Raw genomic sequence first — 23,372 nt, forward strand, 5'->3', positions numbered from 1 at the left:
TTGTTTAACATTGCCAAGTTGGATGGCACCAACTATGGGTACTGGAAGTCTCAAATATGGCAGGTTTTGGTGCAGAAATTGCAGATTAAGCCACTAAAAGACAAAGCTATTAAACCTGAGAATATGGATGATGATGACTGGGCTGATTTAGATGCACTATGCAAGTCCACTATCATTTTCTCACTCTTTGAACAGGTCCACAATAATGTTGTTGAAGATGAAGATCAAAGTGCAAGGAATCTATGGGAAAAGATTCATGAACTTTATGTAACATAGAGCATTGCTTCGCAGATGTATTGGCTTAAACACTTGATGGATCTCTGCATGAAGGAGGGGATCCCATTGTCTACTCACTTTAGCTACTTTCATTCTATCATGAAGAATCTGCTTCAACAAGGTACTGAGTTTCAAGATAATCTGCATCCTTTGTTTCTGCTTGGAACTTTACTTGAGTCTTAGGATGCATTTCACACTGCGATCTATACCAACAAACTTGATGGGTTGAAATCGAAAAATGTAGAGAGTGCTCTTTTGACTGAAGAAATTAATAGGAAAAACAATGATGCTTCCTGTAGTTCACATGCTTTATCTGTTAGAGGTGGTAAAAGTGGCAAGAAAGATAATGATCATCATGGGAAGGACTCTCAAAAGTCTCGGTCTAAGTCACATGGACGCGACAAGTCCAGTGGACATAAGTCTAATCTTACATGCCATTATTGTGGAAAAGCAGGACACATATGCTACAGTGCCATAAGATGCACAATGACAAGTGCAAAGAAAAGGGGAAAGAAAAAGTGCAGGAGAAATCCAAAGATTGCAATAGTATACCTACAAAGTCTAGCATAAAGATTGAGGAGATAAATGTCATGCAGCCTGAGGAGTCCGATGGTAACTACAGAATATCCTATAGAAGAAAAATTTGCTATTTAGATATCACAATGGAAATTTCCCTATGTCTTTCATACCTCTGGAACAATTAAAGTTCCTTGTGTATGAAAAAGGGTGGCCAAGCTTGCAATCTTGATTGGTTCGTGAACTAAATTGCACAAATGGATGGTTGAGTTATGTAGAGAGCGAAGGGTGATTAGGTTGTAGAGGAAGGTAATTGAGCTAACTAGACCGATGCAACATCACCTTTGTGTGAGTAGGTGGTTAAGCATAATCATAGATGAAAAGGCATGGTATTTCAATGAGCTTGTGGCAAGACCAAAAGTGGGACCATTTACAGGGAATTATTTATGCTCTTATATTCTCTATCCCTACCACAATCTCACCCCTTGTTGTGTTGCAGAGCTAGTGAGAAGATTAAAACTCTAGCTTAACAAAGAAAATTTTTTCTTCAAAAGTTTTTGGAATGTGTTGACCAATTATGAGTAACTAGTAAATCATGCTGCATGAATGAACAAATAGCTCATTACAATGTTTGAGAATGCAGTGTGTAAAGTGCCTCTTATTCCACTCAACAATTATGAGTAACTGATGAATCGTGTTGTTTGAACAGATAGACATCTTGTTACAATTTTTGAAAATGCTTATTTACATGCTTGGATGCTTATTGGACCTTTTATGAAGGAAGGAACTCCTATGTTTACTTATATTTTTTAATGAGTTCCATTCTATCTACAGCTAGCTTACATCACAAAAGATTGTCTTTGATGATAATATTAGGTCTATGTTCTTGGTTGTGACTCTCCTTGCATCATGTAAAATTTTTTTAATTGCCATAAGCACTAATACTCTTGAGGGTGGATTTAGATGCTTAGATATAGAGGGATCTTTAAAGATGCTAATAGGAAGAATGTTGATGTAGACTATGCCTCTCATACTCTCATAGTTTCAGGCTAACATGATGCTAGAGGTAGAATAAGTCTAAGTCCGACGGTTTGTGTTGAACTATGCATTGATTGCCAGACCTTTGTACAAGCTATTGATCATTTTTAAATGGACTGAAGCATGTCAACAAGTGACCCCAAAGGAGTCTTCATGGTTGTGATATCCCTGTTTTCAATTGCAAGCTGAAACTGATCATAACCCGAGTAAAGATCACCCAAAGAATAGATCGCTCTCCCTGCAAAAGCCTCTCCAAATTCATCAACCACAGGACCTGCACCCACACTTCTTATGGTCACTTTATTGACCGGTTGCATGTCTTGAATAAATCTCAAAGCCCCATTCTTTTTGGGCACAGTAAAGCAACGATTTGAGTACGAGGCTGAAGAAGGCTCCAAGATTTTCATGCGAATCTTTTCATTTAGCAAATCCATTAGCTTTGGCAAGTAAGCTTTAGGCACTGGAATAGGCCTCAAGTTCCATGGTACATGTGGCACAGTAAATATGACCATAGGAGAGACAACATTTGGATCCACACAACCTATTTCACTTGGCTAAAATGCAAATGCCTTCCCATTTCTAGCCAACATCCGCATAAAACAGTCTCTCTCAGCAAGCAAAAGAAACCCTTCTGCACCAACTTTCAATTCCTGTAATGTTTCAGATGTAAACTGATGACCTGTATCTTTAGGATCTCGTAAGCTTGGCTGCCTTGACACTTTTTCATACATACCCTCACTCTCTGGTGGAAGTGGCAAAGCAATTAGTTTCACCTTTTTGTCAACTGTCTTATACTTTGTCTCCACTCCCGAGTCTCTAAACTTGGCCTAGAACCCCTAAAATTTTCATGAAAAGGAGTGATGACTTGTTAAGTTAGCCATTTTACCTCTAAATATGACTGAGTCTCCAGACATAGCTCCTGCTTACTCCAAGAAGCTGAGACTAATTATGGTCCTTCCTACTATACATGTACATGTAACCTAAGTAATTAAGGTTTGAATTTTGAAAAGGGAGAAGAGAAAATAAGAAAAGGACCAAAGCTTGATGCTTTGATACCACTTGTAATGAATGAAGCTGAAAATAGAGAGGAGGATGAGTTGAAGAGAGAGAAGGAGAGGAGGAAGAGAAAGAAAGACAAAAAGGAGAGAGAAAGATAGAAAAGAGGGGAGAAGGGGGGAGAAAGCCATGGAAGGTGAAGGTGAAGTGTATATTCTTGATAATAATTGGTGTCCTAAATTGGGACTCTTACACCTTATATACTCCAGTCAGGGTGACTGGGTGTCTAACCCCTAGTTCCTATGTATCCTGCTTGTTATAGGTTTGGAAAAACTTTACACTCATCAATCATTGGATGTGAAATAGCTCTAGTATCCATGCTTCTATTGAGATTTTTTTTGTAGCTATTGTTTAATCTTATGTTTGGAGCGGGGATTCTTCAATTCTTTCCTTTTTGCACTCTCTTTGGTTTAGAAAGCTTTTGTACATCAGACTCAAATGAAGTTTGTTGTAGCTATCGCTTCTTAGCATTTCAGCTTGTGGCACAACTAACACTTGGGTCTCGATCACATCAACCTCATCACATGTGTCTTGGTTTGGATCACAACTTGTTGCTTTTGGTAATTGTGGAGGATATGCATGTTACATTTGCAAAGGACCAGGCTAAAGACTATGCAATGTTGGATGGACAATTGCAATCTTTTATGTAGTTATGGTTGCCTCTATACCTAACTATCTTGGATGTTGAAATACTATAAATTGAGGAGGAGGAGGAATAATTGTTAAAGGAATGCAAAGACATATTTTAGTCCCCATCTTCACTGCCACCCAAGAGAGACGTTGACCATCCAATTGACTTGGTTCCTAATATCAAGCCCATTAATAAACCTCCTTACAAATTGTCAAAATTTGAGTGTGAAGGGGTGGAGTGATAGGTTAAAGAGTTGCTACAAATGGGTTCGATATAAGCGAGCCGGTCACCTTTTGCTTCTCCAATACTTTTAGTGAAGAAGAAAGATGGGGCATTTCATATATGCATTGATTATAGGGAACTAAATAAGTCTAGCATTAAAAATAGATATCCCATTCCTTTCATTGACGATGTTCTGGATGAACTCAAGGATGCCAAGGTTTTTATGAAGATCAACCTTCATTCAGGATACCATCAGATTCACATGAAAGAGGGGTATGAGTACAAGACCACATTTAGAACTAAGAGGGGGTTCTATCAATTTCTTGTGATAGCTTTTGGTCTATTAAATGCTCTAGCCACTTTTCAATCCCTAATGAATAATATTTTACAACCATTCTTGTTTAAGCCAACCCTTGTGTTTTTTGATGATATCCTCATATATAATAAATGCAAGGATGAGTATTTATAGCATGTAAGGGATGTGTTTGTCACTTTAAGAAAGCACAAACTCTTTGCAAAAGAATCCAAGTATTCTTTCATGCAAGATGAGGTGGAATATTTGGGCCACATAATGGGTGAGAGTGGGATTAGAATGGACCTAAAGAAGGTGCAATGTGTCAAGAATTGGCCTACCTCTACTACTTCTACATCTTTGAGAATTCCCTTGGATTAACTTTTTTTCTATTGGCGGTTCACTAAAAATTATGCTCATATTGTAGCTCCATTAAATAACTGATAGACTAAAGAAAAAATCTTTCTTTTGGGATACTATAGTGGACCAAAGCTTCAATGAGCTGAAATCTTTGCTAGTTTTCGCACCCATTCTAGTATGCCCAGATTTTTCTAAGGAATTCATTATATGTGTGGATACCACTATAAGAGGTATTGAGATTGTTCTATATTAGGATCATGGAGTAATTGCTTATGAGAGAAGAAAATTTGATGAAAATGAATGCCAACTCCATGTTTATGAGCAAGAAATACTAGCCATACTTCATGCAATTAAGTAATGACATCACTATATCTATGGCAACCATTTTAAGGTCAAGAGCAATCATAGAGTGCTGAAATATTTCCTTTCTTTGCCCACTTTATCTCCTAAGCAATTGCAATGGTTGTCTCTACACTCCAAGGCTATGATTTTGATATTTTATATATCGTGGGTTAACACAATATTCTAGCAGATGCTTTGTCAAGAATATGGGCATGTTCACTTTCTTCTATTTCTACTCGATACAAAGAGTGGATTCATGATATACAAGAAGAGTATTTACTTGATGAAAATGCAACCACTATGATGAGAGCATTTCAACAAGGAAGAGGTAAAGAGAGTATCCAAATTTTACATGGTATAATGGATTGTTGTGATATAAAGGATAGGTTTATGAGCACCATATTTTGTAAGAAATTCATTCTTCACCTTTGGCGGGTTACCATGGGTTGTTTAAGACGACACTATCCATAGGAGTTTTTATTGAAAGGGAATTTGGAGGGATATTAAAGATTATGTCATGTACTATATTCAATGTCAACAAAATAAAGACTCAACACTTCTACTTGGTGGATTGCGTTAGCCATTACCTATTTGTCAATGTAAATGGATTGGTATTAGCATGGATTTCATTACAGGACTACTCAATGAAGCATGATTTGAATAGCATTTATGTGGTTGTTGATCGGTTGGCAAAATCTACCCATTTCAACCCCATTAAAGTCTAATTCATATCCAAACAAGTGGCTAATCAATTTATGGAGAATGTGTTCAAGCTTGATGGAATGCCACTAAAGATAGTATTTGATTGTGATGCTAAATTTATGGGCAATTTTTGGTGGAGTCTCTTTTCTTCAATGGACAGTAAGTTTACTCCTAGCATGGCCTATCACTTGCAAATGGCTAGACAAATTGAGTGTGTCAATAAATGGTTGGAAGTCTATCTTCACTGACCGCTTAAGGTTCAAGCTTTTCAAACCAAGCACTAATGGCTACCTCTCACATAGCCGACACACTATCTCTCTCTATGAGTGTAGTGAGCTTACCTCCATGCTCGATCGAGTTGCCTCCTCCCTCAAGCACTTTGGTAGCTCCATGAGTGCAAGCTTCAAGCGAGCTCGATCCTCAAGCTCCACACTCCAAGCTTCATTGCCACAGGCAAGAGAAGAGAAGAGAAGATGGAGAGCTTCTCCACCATGGTTCCTCACCCTCACATACTCACTCCCTCACACTCGCACACTCCCTCTCTCAAGCACAAGCTCAAGCAAGCAAGAAGAAGAATAAGAAGAGGAGAGCTACTTTTTGCCACACACAAGAATGAGCTTCTCATTCACTTTTCAACTTTATATACAAAACCCTAAATTCCTTTTGGATGGTTATCCCCTTTTTTACATGGCCGCCCTAGGCCCTTTTCCCTATTGTCCTCCTATCTTCCTAGCTTCCTTCCTACCGCCCATCTACCTTTACAATTTGCACGGGTGAGAGCCTGCGGCACTATTTTACAAAATAAATCATGGTGCACCTTGCGCTCTTTTACAAAAGCATTGACTTGTACTTTTTCTTGTGCGTCTCTCTCCTTGATTTAGGAATTTTCTGTACTTCTTGTGTTTCCAGATTTTTCTTGGTGTGCCTTCGTCTTCCATTCCACTTTTGCCTTAGCCTTGTCTTTTGCTCTAGATTTTTTAGATTTTCCACCTTGTTTGTTTAAGGGTAAACATTATCCCCCTCCTAGACGAGTGCCAGTCCCATGGCACTCTCTGTCGTAGGGTAGCAGGCTTTGGCATGCAGCGAAGATGTGGTTGGAAGGGACTATCGTGGTTTGTTGTGGAGGAGTTTTGGTGGTGGTGTGGATGAAGGTTGCAATTGATAGGATTGTTGTAGTTGGTGATAGGGCTGTTCTTTGTTGGGAGTTGTACTCATGGCTAGCACAGGTGTTGGTTTTTGGGGATTTTGCATGTGACGAGTCTTTTGTGGGCTTGCATGATGATAAAGGACAAGAGTTCAGAGCTGAGTGTTGATGAAGAGCTGACGGTACTTTCATTGGAGTCTTCAATGTTAAAATACTGAGAATGCATGCTATGGAGGATCACTGATGAGCAAATAGACAATCATAATGATGCAAAAACATTTACAAGGAAGAACAACTAATATTATCCAAGCATAATGCAAGTACAACTGATTGATAATGACTGACTGAATGAGTGTGGGGATGAGTGCCTTTTATAGGCTTACAATAGGTGGTATTGGTAGGTGGAGATAGGTAGAAAGGGACCATGGTATTTAACAACCGTGGTTTTAATAAACCGTGCATACATGACCTAGTCTAAGGCTTTATTTGCAGTTTGTTTCTTTGCCTTGTTTGTCCCATACAAAGAGGCTAGGGTGGATGTGATTGCACATTTCTCAACACCTCTCCTTAATCACAACCGTAAAAGACACTGAGTATATAGAGGCTGTCATGAGTAGAACCTTGCTAAGTGTAGACATGGAAGAGACAAAAAAACAACCATACAAAGCTAGAGGCTGTTACAAGGCCTCACTAAGTGTGTAGAGACTGTAGTGTGCAGAGGCTACATGAGGAGTTTAGGAGCTTATGGTGGGAACATAAGGCAAGTCCACATGCTAAACTTTAAAACAGTCTATCATCAGAGAATGAGCTACAAAAGAGGGACTGGCGAGTCTTATCCTTTTGATCTTGGATTTCTTCTTCTCCTTCTTCTTCAATGTTGTCTTCATCTTCTTTGGCTATAGCAAGATATGCTCTTTGAGACTTTTTCTTAGCATAGCAGAATTTCTCAATATGCCCAGGTTTCTTACAAAAGTCACAGACTACGCTCTTCTTCCCTTTCACATAGAGGAGTTGTTGGTCTCCTCTTGGGATGCTTGTTTCTCCTTTGTTCTTTACCTTCTTTTCCTCTTCTAGAAGAGAGGCTTTGATGTCCACAAGCTTTGGCTTTGGCATGTTGATTAATGTGGTAGACATATTATCAAACTCAGGTGGAAGACTTTTGAGAAGCACTCCAATGCAAATGTCTTCATCCATCTTCAAGTTGATTCCTGAAAGTTGTGTCAACAAGATTTCCATATAATTCAAATGAGTTGCAAGTGAGGTATTACTTTGCATGTCGAGCCTAAAAAATTCAATTAGTAAACCGTATTTTGAGGATTTGGAATGAGCTCCAAATAAGGTTTCTAATGGATCCCATGTCGCATAAGAAGTTTCACAATCATCAACATGATGAATGTAGCTATCATCAAGTTCAAGATTGATAATAGCTTGAGCCTTATCTTCATTTTTATCCCATACAACTGAAAGTATAGCTTCCCTTGGTTTCTTCTCTTGACCACTTGTGATTGACCACAAGCCTTTCTTCATTAGGATCAATTTGATCCTAGTTTGCCATGTATGGAATCCAACACCATTGAATCGGGATGTCGGTGAATCCTTGCCTATTTTGAGATTTGCAAGATCAGCAACAAATCAGCTCCAAACAGTTCCAGTTTCAGTTGGGCACAAGTGCTAAGAATCACTAGGTGATTAGTATCAAGAGATACTAGGCAATTTAGTGACTATGATGCCCTTGAAGTTGAAATCTTCAAGATCTGATGCAAGTCCAGGTTTTTTCCTCCTTGATCTGATGCTGGAGTTGCACAAAAAATCAGTTTTGATTAGAGGCAAAGCTGATTGTGTTAATTGACATTAGTGCTAAAAGCACTAGATGAGTGTTAATGGACACTGTTTCTTGAAATGCTTGAGAATCTTGTTAAGATCTTCTCTCCTTTGCTGATAAATAATTTGAATGTTTGCTGAAGACTGAGTACTGGAGCATACTAGAGAGTCAGTGACTTGATTTGAGCTATAGGAGTGAGAGAAGGAAGTAAAACAAGATCTTGAAGCTTGAAAGCTATGGAGTCTGCATTAGGGTTTTAGGGGGCAGCCTGGTTTTTCACCTCCTGTGAGCTGAATACTTGATCATTTCCAATTTTTTTTTGATAGAAATGAAGCTTAGAAAGTAGGCTATCAAAGCCCTATGATGCTCGTCAGCGTCGCGACGTGTACAGAGGCAGAATTTGACTTACGAACAGCAGAAGGAGCAATCCGGACAGCGTGCCGTTGTAGGTGCAATGCTGGAGCAGAGAGGCATCAATGTTGAACTTTGAAGTGATAGGGAGGAGCTCCTAGAGCAAAGGAAGAGTTCTCCAGAAGAAAGTACGAGCTAAAATGGCCCGGTTTGAGAGATTCAAGCCCTCCACTGAAGATGGGTAGCTATGGAGGTAGGTGAGAGATTCATGGAAAAGTGGAGGGAGCCAGAATTTCAAACTGGAATGACTCAATTTGTGGGCTGATGACTCACTGACTTAAAACCCGCTCTGATACCATGTTAAACTACTAAGAATGCATGCTATGGAGGATCACTGATGAGAAAATAGACAATCATAATGATGCAAAAACATTTACAAGGAAGAACAACTAATATTATCCAAGCATAATGCAAGTACAAGTGATTGATAATGACTGACTGAATGAGTGTGGGGATGAGTGCCTTTTATAGGCTTACAATAGGTGGTATTGGTAGGTGGAGATAGGTGGAAAGGGACCATGGTATTCAACAACCGTGGTTTTAATAAATCGTGCATACATGACCTAGTCTAAGGCTTTATTTGCAGTTTGTTTCTTTGCCTTGTTTGTCCCATACAAAGAGGCTATGGTGGATGTGATTGCACATTTCTCAACATTCAATACCTGCAATTAAAAACCTCTCATATGGTCTCTCCCTAGGGGTTAGTGCTAGTCTTCTTATCGTGCACAAGATGTAGTTTGATTAGTTTGGGAGACAGGTTGAACTCTAAGCAACTCTAAGCAAGCCGAGAGTATTGTCTTGAACTTGAGAACCCAAATTGTGTATAGATTGTGGTGCATATATTATGTGAGTGCACGTGCATACTTAGATATGACATAGTTAGAAGTTTGGTTCCTCGTAGCAATGTGTGGATGAAGCGAGGATTCAATGGGGTGGAAAAAATTGTTGATGTTGAGGAGAAGTACACTTGAAGACTTCTTGAGACGTTATTTGTGCTTTGAAAACATGATGTAGCATAATTGAGCTCATTGATGTCGAGATTAGATTGTGGAGGCAGAGATAAGATTTGATTAGGTAGTGGGGGACCTTCAATGTTGGTGGTTGATCACCATTGTTGAGTATACTTGAAAAAAGAAAAAGGAAGTGCACTACCTAGGGGTGTGTCTACCTCAATATGGAGTGTTGCATGGTGTCCATGCTAGTGAAACTAGGAGTTGGGTCGTGACCTCAGGGAAGCCTATGGTATTGTCCCACACTTGAGGACCTAGTTTGTGTACATGGGAGGTGATGTGGGTGTCACTTAGGGAGATAGATCTAACCATAGGCGAGCATAAACTCCCTAGGTGTGTCTTGCCGTTGATGTGCCTTAAGTGTGAAGTGGGGGACACGAAGGGCTAGGGGGTTAGGCATGAAGCCGCGGTTGACTAAGGCCACCAGACATGCTTAACCTGAGGACCCCTAGGTGCAGTGTTTGTGGCACTCTGATATACATGGAAAAGCTCATTGCTCCTTTCCTTTTTCTTTGTGTGGGTCTTTGTTTGTTTTCTCTTTTCTCTCTCTTTTTTTTTTTTGCTTTGGAGATGCATTTGGAGGGGGGCACACTAGATATCATCCTGATGCTCTACAACAGTTACATTTCGAGGGGGCCTAAGAGATTTACCAAGGAATGCATGTCTTGGCATGGAGCCCTTTGTCTTCTGACTATACTTGTTGTGGCCATGGAGGGGGCTTGGTTCCTACACTCATTGTTTCTTTCGTTGATTTGATTAAAGTCATGCCCTTCGTAATGGACCAAGCTCTAGTGGTTCCTGTTGAGGCGGCTACATTTGCTATTTTGGCTCCCCAAGCCCCTAGTAAGGAGAGTTCTTGTGAAGTTCAGTTAGTTGAGAGCACATTGCTCCTCTATTCCTAAGCTAGTGTTAGGCTTAGATGTCATGGCATGGAGTCCATGTTGCAGTGATGTTCCAGCTTGTAGGCTAAATCTTTGATTCCATCTTCGTTAGAGTAGTCTCCTCCTCCCTTTTGCCTAAGTCGTTCTACCTAGTCTTTTATGACTTCTTAAGTGAGACAACTACATAGCGGGATCAAACATGTTGTTGCTTGTCCCAAGTCAGGGGTTCGAAAGCTATGAGGTTTGTGTGCTCTAGTGTTGGCCTTTCAATGTCCATATGGATGTACGCACGTGTGATGGCTATCAACTTGTGATCAAGCTTCATCATGCACTTCATCTCTGGTTCATTGGTTCGATGCGCCATCTCCTTGGGCAAATCTTCAAGAGATTTCTCCTCAAGCCTAGGCTTTAGGTGCTTTTGGAAGTGCTAGAGGTGTCAAGGATGTTGGTTGCGACACTTCTTCCACAGGTGAATTGCTAAGGACACATTCTTCAACAAGGGGTGTCATCATGGCCAAAGACTGCGACTACTGTAATTCTTGATTGGAAGTAGTAGCAGCTAGTTCAGTGGACTCGCTATTGTTGGTAGATTGTAGTGTCAAGTCCTTAAGCAGATGAGAAGTGGTCGTGTCTTTTGTTACCCTTTGCTCATTCACTTGTGTAGATCGAGCATCGATTGAGCTAGTCAAGGTGGATTGCATAGGCATATCCTTAGGCTGAGAGCTAAGGGTGGTATTATATCCTGCATCTTGGATGTTTAGAAGCTTAGATGGAGATAGAGGTTGGGATTGAGTAGCTACACTTGACAACTGCTGTTGTGCTTCCTATGTCCATTTAGAAAAAGAGGGTGTAGGAGATTTGGGACTCCTAGATGGACTTGGCACTAGCTAGAAGATTTGCTCCTGCTGGCTGTTAGATGACTTTGCCATTTGCTTTGTTGAGCAATCAGCCTTATCATGAGGAACGTTGCACCTATGGTGCTCATTATCCTCTTGGGAAGTCAAAGGCTCCTTATGCACACTTGACGATTACATCTGATATTTGCTTGTTAAGCATGCTAGACTGAGGATCTACCTTTCAAATAGTCATGTTTGGTTTCTTGATTTCAATCGTGAGGGGCTCAGTCAATCCATTGTTGTTGACTAAAGACTTGGATTTTCATTTAGATTTCCTCATGCACTTCTTTGCTTTTGATGTGATCTGGCCTTCAGCTGATAGAGGTGGTTTAGCAGGCGGTTTTGGTACCCAAATCCATTGGTTACCTATGTAATATTGTTGAGTGTGAAATATGTTGGTTTTTGGGCTGATTTTTTGTTATTTTTGATGATAAATGGTTGTTTTTGATGACTGATTATTTGAATTTAAAGATATTTTGAAGTGTTTGAAAAGGTTTGGATAAGTTTGAAGGGTTTTTGATGGTTTTTGATGAGGATGTTTGGTTTTGTAAGGTCTAATTTTCTTTTGTTTTCTTCTGTTTTGTTTCTGTTTTGGTAGTAGAGATGGTTGAATGAATGTTTTGAGAGATGATTGAAGTTGTGTGAAGAGGTTTATGAAAGATTGAATTGGTTTTGTTTTGGTTTTTATGATTTTTATGGGTTCTATTGATCTTTTGTGAAGTTCTGTAAGCTTCTGTAGCTCTATTGTTCTGTACTTCTGTTGCTCTGTGGTTCTGTTCTGTTGTTTCTGTTGAGTGTTATGATGGATGTGTGGATATTTTGGGAAGTGTTTTTGTCTTAGGAAAGGATGAATGGAAGCTCTATCCAAGCTAATTGAAGTGAAGAAGTAACTACTGAAGATTCACAGAAGGTTATAGAAGACAGTGACAGAAGACAGATCTCACAGGACACTATGAAGTCTCTGGTACCCCTTCATACCACACATACCTTTTGGAAGGTGTATCCACGACCAAGAGAGGATTATTATGTGTGATTATTGATTATTTTAGTGAGGAGATTATGTACATTCAAGAGAGTATCATTGAGAGAGAGTCAGAGACAGTCAGTTCTATCAAAATAGTATAATTGTATATAAGAGATTGAGAGTGAGAACTATGAAGACATTGAAGATGAATACTATGTGATTTATTTCCATTCAAAATATGGTGTATTCTTTTGTGTTCTTTGTCATATTGAAGAATTTTATGAAGATGTTGAAGATTATGGTTGATTCTATCAAATCCGTGGGAGAAATCTACTATGATGCTGCATGAAGAATTGCTATTTTCTTTGTTTTGATGATCAAAAGAATGAAATAAAAGCTTGTTGATGATGACAATATAGATTTTCTTGCAGTAAAAACTTATTTCCTTGGTGTCTCTCTTAGGGCTCCATGTTTTTGGTGCGCAGCCGGGGAAAATTGCCATCAACAAGCACAAACAGAGGCGAAAATGGAAGAAGTGGCACTGTGGAAAAAGAAGTAAATCAATGGATAGTAGAGTTCCTGCCACACTATTGAAGAATTGCAAGCCTTCATTGCCAAGGAAAAATTCTACAAAAGATTCATTCCCCAATGGAGAAATCACAATGCCATTCTAATGAAGTCCCTCTGTGTGACGGTCTGTTTTCACTACCCTCTGAAGCTGTAGAAAGTTGCATCACAGTTACAAAGTTCCTCCCACAAAACTAAAGAGTAGAGCAAAGAGAACGAGTATCAATGGAGGATTTGGCCTTCATTGAAGAATTTCCAGACATCATCAAGTGGGAAATAGTCAAGAAGCTTCAGGAGTCGTGGTCTGTGGAGGTTCACAAAAATAAGAAGGAACAGAGCTGGGACTTGTTCGTAGACGCTCAACAGCAAGATACGTGGGATGCTTGGTGTTCTGACAATCTTTTGTTTGTCCAATTGGCAACCCATTGGAAGTTGTTAGATAGAGTGTTGTTTACAACATACACTGTTGAAACCATCAGGAGCTGGCATTACTATGATGATGGCACCACCACAATGCTTAGACGTATGCATTTTGACACCTTCAGAACCGAATATCTTCCTTTGTGCAGTGGCATGAAAGCAGAATTCAGAGATGTTGAAAAGGAAGAAGTAGAAGAAATGTTGGCAAGAGAGTCCTCCAGAGACTAAAGCCTTCTGTTATCCCTCTGTGGAGCACTAACAACATAGTAGAGCCAACCCCCTCATGAATGACGCCATCAGGAGACAAGCACTAGAACAACTTCAGAGGTACGTGAGAAGAGAGAAAGCAAGAATCAAAGCCGATAATGAGCTAGCAAGAGAAGCCGCCTTTGACACCCTTGCGGAACTCTTTATAGAAGTCCCAATGGCACAACAAGCCCTTCCTCCTCCTGTTGGAGGTCCACTTCCAAGCTAGATCCGTCCTGGAAATATTGATGACAGGCCATCGAATGTAGAGTACAATGAAGACCCCGATCTTCATGTAGCAAAGTTTATGGTAGCATGTGTGGCTAACAATGCCAGAACCCCTGAGCATTGGTTAGCAATATTCCCCACCACTTTCAAGGGCGCGGCGTTTCAGTGGTATGAGAGACAAGCAACAGGAACTTTTGGCACATGAGATGACCTGAAGTTGGCCTTACTAAATTCAGGCGTGAAGGTTTTGAAGAGCGGATGCAAGAGGAGTTCATGAATTTAAGTCAGTCCTCTGGAGAAAGAGTAGAAGCTTATGTCTCCAAAATGGAGTCCATACTAAAGAGATGGACCAACCATAATCTAGATGATGGCATTCAGAAGAGAGTCTTCCTCAGAGGATTACAACCAGAAGTCCGTAAGTTTGTGGAGTTGCAAAGACCAGCCACACTACAAGCTGCAACAGAAGGTGCAAGACTGTACGATGAAGTGGAAGCTAGATTGGCGATGAATCCAGGAAGAGGAGTCCCACCTCCTCTGATGCGCCAGGAATGATGTACCCACCAAATACAATCCCAGGGATTGTCCCCTACCCCTACCAACAGATGCCCCCAATATCACAGTACAGTGCACCAAATCCACAATGGCCACAATCAATGCCTCAAATGATGGTTCAACCACAACAACAATGGTCCCAAACAATTCCCCCTATGCCAAATCAGCAGCAACAGTGGAACCCTACCAACTAGAGTCAACAACCAATAGTTCAAACAGGAGCTCTGAATCAGAATCAGAACAGACACCCCTCTGGACCAACCCAACCTGTTTATGCAGTGATTACAGAGACTCCTCAAAACCCTACTGCGAGTGCCTCCAGAGGAGAAAGCTTGAATGATTATTTATCCAACTCAGTTGCAAATATAAAAAAGGAGTTGATGGATGTGATTACAGAGTAGTTGATTATTTATCCAACGTAGCAGCAGCAGGAAGAGATGTGATGCGGTCAAATACTTGGTGTGGTAAGTGTCATCAAGCAGGCCATTTAGCCACTGAATGTACATGAAAGCCAACAGTCCCTGGAGCTTTCTGCTCCTACTGTCTTAGGAAGAACCATATAGAGGATATTTGCTCTCTGAAGGAGATGCATGATAGGAGAAGGAAGGAAGGAAGAAGACGCAAGATTCAACTTACTGGAATCCAAAATGACAACCCAAGATATTGGGCCAAAGCCTAGAGACTTCGTTCCTAACTTCGGACCCATAAGATTTCCCTCTCAAAGTTACAGAGGATGACAGTCTGGCGGAGGTCAGAGATCAGAAGTGGAGTGTTGCAGATGCGGAGAAAAGGGACACATTTCACCAAACTGTCAAAATCCCAGAAGGTCAGTGGATTACAAGCCCTTATGCAATCGATGCAAAGGAGAAGGCCATACTGCAAAAGACTGTCCAAGCCCAACCCCAGTGAAAAACAGTGCTACTGATAATCCGTCCAAGGCCCAAGAGCCTATCTCCAATTTAGTGGAATTGGAAGTTGCTGCCATCACGCGTGCAAAGAAGAAGGAACCACCTGTCCAGAAAGAAAATAATCCTCCTGCCAGAACAGTAAAGTTCAATCTTCCAACAGAAGAACAGAACAGAACAGAGCCTGACAGTGCCGTACAGAGCACTACAGTGCCACAGAGAGTCATAGAGATAGTTCCAGAGACAGGACCAGAGGTCCAGGAGATAGAAGAGGAGGAAGTGCCACAAGTGGCAGAAGAAGTCCCCATGATGCCCCTATTGGAAGAAAAAAGAAAAATGAAAATGGGTGTCACCCCATTCCCTAACCGGTTAGAGAAGCCAGTGGATCCTATTAAGAAATACGATCTGGTTAGAGATCTAGATACCTTTAAACCAAACCTCACATTCCGATAATTGTTGATATTGTCTCCTAGTTGCCGAAAAAGGTTCAAAAGTATACTAACAAGAAGACGTGGCTTAAGGATTGCTCCCTCAACAGCAACAAAGTCCAACAAAGCTCCAGAGCCTATAAAAGAAGTGGATGTGGCTAACACCTTCCTAGATCCTAGTACCTCAGAGACTGGCGTGTGGATAGAAGGTTGCTTTATTGCAAATGCATTGATTGATGGTGGCTCATCAGTGAACATTATGACGGATGTGACAATGAAGGATCTAGGCCTGCAAAGTATGCAACCAACTCAATGGCTCATTATACTGGCGGATCATAGCAGAATCAAGCCTTTGGGCATTCTCCCATATGTGAAGACTATAGTGGCTGGAAAAGATTATTGGCTAACCTATCTGGTGGTGAAGCCAAACTCTTATGGTACATCTTACCCCTTGTTACTGGGCAGACCATGGCTTTTTGAAGCCAAAGCAAGGACGGATTGGTTCAAAGGAACCTTGACCTTGGGTAGAGGACCCAATAAAGTGGTGCTGAAGCTATATGGTGCTCAAAAAGGACATGGATCCACCTCCTTGGAATTATCTTCTGACTCCCCCAATGAGGCTACAGATGGAACATCAGCAGAAGAAGATGCTGTTAAACAGATCCTTCCCAAGAAAACAGAGGCACATTCCCTAACAGTGGGTACTGTAAGCCAACTCCCAAAAGATGCAAAGCCATTATCAATGGGTGAATACTTCCTGCCTGAACCAGGAACGATTTCCGAAATCACTTCTGACAGTGAGATAGAAGCATGGATGTACTGCTCTCCCTGTTACATGGCCATAGCAGAGCTAGAGATAGAGGCAGAAGGCGAAGCAGAGGACTTGTTCTTCTCTTACAGAGCGCCTACAGAGGCAGATTCGGAGTCTGAAGAGGATGATGATGAATCTGAAGAAGGAGACTTTGAAAGCGAGATAGAAGAAATCACTCCACCCACAGAAGGCATAGATGAGGAGGGAGTTCCAAAAGCTTCAGAAGCAGAAGACTCCATGCTGTGGGACAGAATGGCAATGGTACCCTTTGGATTGGTAAATGGATCTTTCCATAGGCAAAGCCTATATAAGAAGTGGATCAATCAAAATAAGCCGTCTTTTATCAGTGGTTCTTGTCGCACCCATCCACACTTGTCAAGAAAGGATGATGATGATGCTCCTTGTCAACAAGTACCAGTCCCAAGGCCACAACAGAATTCTGAGAGCCCCTGTTATGTAAGATTCCTGGATGCATCCTTTGAAGAGGAGTCCTCTAGCTCTAAGATAATTAACATTCACACCAAAACCGAGACATCGCTGATCCCATTTCAGCATTTCAAGGAGCAATCTAAGTCCTTACTGAAAGAAGACGTTGGGTCTAGTGGGACATCAGAAGAGGACACCACCCCCTTGAAGGAGTCGGATTTGTACCCAGAAGCAATTCGTGGGACCTTCATCCGTGAAGTAGAAGGTGAAAGGCAGTTAACATTTGTGGATGCAGATGGCACTGAATGCCACTTGAAGGTGGGTAGCAGCCTACCAGAAGAGGATTTGTCAACCTTGTACAACTTGTTGAAAGAGAATTTGGACGTGTTTGCATGGTCCTACAAAGACCTAAAGGGGATTGATCCCAGAATATGTCAGCATCATATTGACTTGGAGCCTGATGCCAAGCCAGTACGGCAACGACATAGGCGAATGAACCCGAATTATTCCACATTGGTGAAAGCAGAGCTGCTGAAGCTTTTGGAAGTGGAGTTCATCTATCCAGCGGCCAACAGTGAATGGATCTCACCCATCGTAGTCGTACCCAAGAAGAATGGCAAGCTTCGTATATGTATGGATTTCCGCAAGTTGAATTCCAAGACGAAGAAGGATCACTTTCCTATCCCTTTTACAGACCAGCTGTTGGACACAGTGGCAGGCCATGAGTTGTATTCCCTCTTGGATGGATTTAGCGGATATAACCAAGTGCAGATAGCAGAAGAAGATCAGTACAAAACAACCTTCACCACAGAATGAGGGACCTACGCTTACCGAGTGATGCTGTTTGGGCTCTGCAATGCCCCTGCTACCTTCTAGCAAGTCATGATGGCCGCATTCCAAAATCATCTGCACAACTTTATCGAGGTATATTTGGATGAGTTCTGTGTTTACAATTTGATTCTTAGACACTGGGGACATTTGGAACAATGCTTTGACTGATGCCAGGAGTATGGGATCTCCCTCAACCGTGAAAAATGCATCTTTGGAGTCTCTTCTTGAGTTCTATTGGGCCACATTGTCTGTGCACAAGGGATATCAACAGACCCTGCAAAGATCGAGAAGATTGCAGCTCTGACAGCACCCACCAACCTCAAACAGTTGAGGGGATTCCTAGGCCATGTGGGTTACTACAGAAGGTTCATAGCCCATTTTGCAACAAAGACAACCCCCTTGCACAAGCTTCTGAGGAAAGATGCAGAGTTTATTTGGATGGAAGAATGTGACAAAGCCTTCGACATTTTGAAGCAGTGTCTGATTGAGGCACCCATCCTGCAACCTCCTGATTGGATGAAGGAGTTTCATGTACACACTGATGCATCAATTGAAGGCTTAGGTGCGGTCCTATTTCAGAAGGGATCCTCGAAGCTGGAGCAGCCCATCTATTATGCAAGCCAAAAAGTCACGATAGAGAGCGGAACTATACAGTGACCGAGCTGGAGTGCTTGGCAATGGTGTTTTCCCTAGAGAAGTTTCGCCACTACCTACTGTCTACCCACTTTAAATTTTATGTGGATCATGAGGCCCTGTCCTTCCTAATGAACAAAGCAGATGTGAAAGGACGAATGATGAGATGGCTCCTTCTATTCCAGGAGTTCGACTTTGAGGTAATTACCAAACTTGGTCATTCCCATGTTCTGGCTGATCATCTGTCGCGTATCCTGCAGACTGTAGACTGCAGACAAGGAGCAGGATGATCCAGACCTCCCTAATGCTTCCCTATTCCTGGTTGAAACAGTTACTCACTGGTATGCAGACATAGCCAACCTCTTGGCAACTCAATAGTATCCTCCTGGCATCTCAAGTCGTGAGCGGAAGAAGCTTCTCTTAGAATCAGCCCCCTACACTTTGCTAGGCGGTGCACTGTACAAGAAAGGCAAAGATGAAGTGCTGCGAAGATGTGTTGCAGGGGATGAAATCGGCATAGTATTGAAAGCATGCCATGACAATCCATGCGGTGGACACTTCGCAGGAGAAGCGACAGCCAACCAGGAAGGCTCTGTTAGTAGGATACTGGTGGCCGCGACCCTCCACAAGGATGCCTATGATTACTGTAAAAGATATGATGCTTGTCAGCGAATGGGAAAACCCACCAAAACAAGTGCCATGCCACTGCAACCCATTCTTCCCCTAAAGCCGTTCGAGAAGTGGGGGATTGATTTCGTGGGTCCCATTGATCCACCTACCAAACGGAAGTAGAACAGATACATCCTAGTATGTACGGATTATGTCACAAAGTGGTGTGAAGCTAAAGCCCTAAAGCGGGACGATGGTAACAGCGTAGCCCTGTTTATGTACAAGAATATTATCACCCGTTTTGGCAGTCCCCTCGAGCTGGTAAGTGACAGAGGGACTCATTTCCTTAATAAAATCATGGAGGAGTTGACTGAGCTGTATAAGATCTGCCATCGCAAGTCCACTCCCTATTACCCTAGAGCCAATGGTCAAGTTGAAGTCACCAATCGCATCCTTTGCTCGATTCTCAGAAGAACGATTGCTGCACATCGTCGCGGCTGGGACGATCGACTTACAGAGGCCCTCTGGGCGTACAGAACCTCCCATAAGGCAGCTATAGGATAGACCCCTTTCCAGCTAGTGTATGGTACAGAAGCTATCTTCCCTGTTGAGCTGGAATTACCCTCTTTGTGAGTGGTAGTTAAAGAACGCTTGGGAGATAGTGAGTCACTGCAACGTCGTCTCCTGCACTTGGAATGCTTGGATGAGATCCGGCGGATGGCCCTACAGTGCGTGGAAGCCACACAAGCTCGACGTAAGACCTACCATGACAGCTTCATCAAGCACAAGGAGTTCAAAGAAGGTGATTTGGTCCTAGCCTATGATTCACGATTTGGTAAGTTTCCTGGAAAGCTTCAATAGTGGTGGATGGGCCCATATAAGGTACTTGCTGTCAACCCTAATGGCTCTGTCCAAGTGCAGACCATTGATGCCTTTGATGATCCCTTCCTGATTAATGGCTATCGCCTGAAGAAGTACTTCCCTCCTTGGGGATCTTGACAATCACAGTCACATGATCCTTTCCCCCGTTGGCGTGGCATTGTAACTCTTATGATGCTACTTCTGATAGCCGTTCTTCAGCCACTCCTGATGAGGTGGACGCAACCCTCTGTCTCCTCAGCCCCACCTCCCGCCCATGATCTCTTATCCTATATTTTCCACTAGCGAGGGTAGTGGCGAGGATGGTTCTGATAAATGGTATTTCTACCATTCCCTTGCTTAATTTAAAAAAGAAAAAAAATATACATATCGGTCATGGGAGAAAAGGACTTCGGTCCCTGTTATGTCAACCTATTCTTCGAGACAAGGTGGAGACACCCTCGTGAATAAGAGAAAAAAAAAACAAGAAAAAAGAAACAACAAAAAAAAAACAAGAAAAGAAAAAGAAAAACAAAACTGTTATGGGAGAAAAGGAAGAGATTCCCTGTCATAGCAGGCCTCGTTCCAAGAAAAGGTTGTCAATACCCTTGGGCGGGAAGCTGGCTGTGGAAAAGGTGACACCCAGCAGTCCAGAAAGTGGATTCATCAGTTGACATCCCCAGGATCCATTTCCAAAGCTGCCTCCCTTGGTACGCTGTGTCCTGTTTCTTTTTGCAGAGCGTTTGACAGTCCTCTAGTAGACGCCATGTTCCTATCTAACACAACATTGGATTTGATGGCTACCTCCCTGGGTACGCCTCTTCAATAACTGACGATGCGATCTTCATCGACAAACAATTGAGTGACACGAGCTTTCATCCTAATCGGATGGGGAAGTGAGTATGGGTTGCCCTCTGTAACTATCAAATGAGTGTGAGACAGAGGGTGGGGCGAGTGACCAGTCTTTTCCCTTCAAATCAAATGAGAGGTACGATGTGCAAATGGAGTGTTGCATGCACTTGATGGGCCTCTCAATGCACAAAGCACGATTTGTTCTTGTGCAGCACTGCACTATAAGGCTCCCTGGTCTTCCTTTTTGCACTGTATGCCGGCACAGGGCGGGATGCACAGTTGCACCATCAGATGCGCACAAGGCATACAACCTCTGTACAAGCAACTATGTGTAAGGCACGGGCTGCCCTCTTGTATCTATCAACAGAGCGTGAGATAGAGGGGGGTCAGAGTGTGACTACTGTGTCCTCAAAACAAAAAATAATAATCATCGAGAGGTGAGGATTGAGGGACGTTACGACCTTTGGAGTCAGGTACGTTCCTATTTCCCTATGCCACCACACGCTGGGTTTCTGCCATAAGCACGAGACACATCACTCTGCTCTATACACTACACTACCAGGCTCCCTGGCCTTTCTCCTTGCACCTATGCCAGACGGGTTGGACGCACTGATGCAGCATCAATTGTGCACCCTGGCATACTCCCTCTACATCATTCTTTTGTCAATTCCTAAAACCGGGTGTGAGCTATGGTTTTCATCCTGATTTCCTCGAGTGATATTATTCTTGGGGTGAGTGACTGCTCTTTCATTCCATATGAGTGATTGTGAGTTAAGTGTAATATCCCTCATCATCGATGAATTTCCTACGATTCCTTCAACCAGCTACCTCCCTGGGTGTTGTCGCGTGGTCCCTGCCACGAAGGTTGTGTGGTGTGACGATACCTTGGTACCTCCTGCAAGCCGACACCGATAGTGGACGTGCCATCGATATTCAACCTTGATTCTCGACAACACGGGCCAAGTTTTCCTAACCTTATCTCTTGATTGCACGTGTATGTTAAGGTGTTAAGTGTGGGGACGTCAGCATCCAGTCGGTTGTCGAATCGTAGGTTGTCGTGATGCATTTCCCTTGCCGTTAATGTTTTAAGTGTGGGGACGCGTCCTTGCACGTCTATGTGGCATACCGTCCTGCATATGCCTCACTTTGATCATGCATGTGTGCCATGACTTCTTTTACCCTCCTGGGGTCCCTTCCCCACCCACCCGTCCACTGTCACCCCTCCCTTGGGACTGTTCCTCCTCCATTTCTCTTTCTCCCTTATTTTGATGTGTTTTCATGTGAACACACCCTACGTTTAGCGGAATCCCCATCTGCCCTTACAGCCCTGTTCGTCCATTTGAATTGTCCAATTTTCCTTTTTACCCACCCCTGTTCCAATGCACGGCTTTTGAGTTATTAATTTTTGAAGGATTTTGCATACATTAGACGGTTTTCCATGTGAACGCACTTTTCTTGCTTCGGAACTGTGCTCTGACATGGCAACCCTGACAATCACTTTTCCCCTGACATTTTTTGTTTTTACTCCGTGTCATTCCGATGCATGATTTGTCCAATATTAATTTTTGCGGTTTCTCGAGACCTTTTCGTGCGTCTTTTTGACATTTTTCCATGTGAACCTGCCTTGTTTGCATCGGAATTCTAGTTTGACTTGACAGCCGTGTCCATCGCGCCTTTTCCTACATTTTTCCTTTTTCTCCCCCTATTCCAACTTCTGGGTTTTTAATTATTAATTTTAAAAAGTGTTTTCGAGTGTCTTTTTGGTGTTTTTTTTGCATGAGAACGGCTCCTAACCCTATCGGAACTGCGTTTTAACATGACAGCCCTGTGCAATCCCTTCCCCCGCACATTTTTCACTTTTGCTGCCCTCTGTTTCGGTGAACCGATCTTCTGTTATTAATTTCCGACCGTATTTGCGTGTGTCCTTTTTTACGTTTTTCCCATGTAAACGTGTCTTATCTCAATTGGAACGGCGGGCGTGTTCTTCTGTACATTTTTCCTTCTTCCCGCACTTTATTCGGATGCACGGATTTCCCGAAATTAATCCCCATATGTGTTTTTGGGGCCGTTTCTCATTTTTTTCTCATGTGCACGCCCTTTATTCCCCCCGGAACCCCCGTTGACCTTTTCCCCTATCTTCCCCCTGCCGTCTTGTACATTTTTTGTTTTCACACCATTTTGTTTCGATGATCGGATTGTGAGATATTAATTTTTCTTTATTTTGACGTGTCTCGCGCGTGAACGCATGCATTTTTGGTTTTATGCGTCTTGCCACGCCCCGTCACGTAAGCGCACTGCGTGCCGACGTCCCGGCGCCATTTCGATCCCGCCATTGCAGATTTTTTTAACCCGCCCTGCGCACGCGTGCGGGATGGGGGCACGCCTTTCTTTTACCCATTTCTTAATTTCTTGATTAATTAATTAATTAATTAATTAAAAAAAT

Source organism: Lygodium microphyllum, chromosome 14, assembly GCF_053477565.2.
Source record: "Lygodium microphyllum isolate KBCC chromosome 14, Lygodium_microphyllum_v1.1.10, whole genome shotgun sequence".
Lineage (NCBI taxonomy): Eukaryota > Viridiplantae > Streptophyta > Polypodiopsida > Schizaeales > Lygodiaceae > Lygodium > Lygodium microphyllum.